This window comes from Pterocles gutturalis, unplaced genomic scaffold (assembly GCF_000699245.1).
Source record: "Pterocles gutturalis isolate BGI_N339 unplaced genomic scaffold, ASM69924v1 scaffold21264, whole genome shotgun sequence".
NCBI classification, from domain to species: Eukaryota; Metazoa; Chordata; class Aves; order Pterocliformes; family Pteroclidae; genus Pterocles; species Pterocles gutturalis.
Window position 1 is genome coordinate 2,293 of NW_010128816.1, and position 966 is coordinate 3,258.

Here is a 966-nt window from a genome sequence, read left to right on the forward strand (position 1 = left end):
TTTGGAGTGCCAGCTGCAAATCACAGAGAAGCACCAGAACCCTGAGCCCTCCAGGGACAGGAATTAAATCACACTGTATTTCTCCTCAGTTTTTCTTGATAAATGTGGGCCAGGACACCTGGGGAAGGTGAGGAAACAGGGCAGTGCTTCAGCCTGGTTTTAGTCCTCTCTGTCCTCCTCCTGGCATGCTCACCTCTGGCAACCCCACCAGCAGTGCAGGACTTTTTGGGGCAGCGGGGCTGGTAGCCCGGCGAGGCTGGGCTGGTCCTGCGGAGCCCGTGGAGCTCTGCTCTGCTCTTGGGATGCTGCCGGGCTGAGGCAGCGCCAGCAGGACACCGGCTCCTGGGGGATTCATGGGCTGGGGTAAGGTGGCTGTGGAGCAGGACGGCAAGAGGGACACCTTGTCCAAGGGAAGCACCTCACGGTGCACCGCTGGGTTTCACAGGGAAGGGCTGGCTGGATGGTGACAAATAATGTGGTGACAGGGGGGAAAAAGATGGAGTGGTGATTTGTCTGGTTTTCTCCTTCCCCCAGCAAACAGGAGCGCACCGTTCCGTTCAACAGCTAGAAGCCAGGAACGGCGCTTGGGGCTGAGCGTGCAGTGGGGTGTGCAGGTGAGGAGGTGCGGGTTTGGGGAGAGTTAAAACCCTGCCAGCACACTCCTAGGGAGGGACGGCAATACCTCCTGAGGTTGGGGTGGGCTCCCATAAGCCAGCGCAGTGACTGCGGGACAGACCCTCCCCATTCCCAGTCCCACCTCTGCCAGGGCTCCCTTCCCGTGGGTTGCTGTAGCAGTGTTGTGCTTGTCACTTGTACTCACGTGCATCAGTTCATTGCACTAGACAGCAGCCACCCCCTGTCAGTGGCTGAAGACCTTGCCAGTAGAAAGGATTTTTCTTTTAAACTCTGTGCTCTGACTCCCTGTGAGCGTTTGAGCCCTGGCAGTGCCAGCCCAGGCTGGGTTTG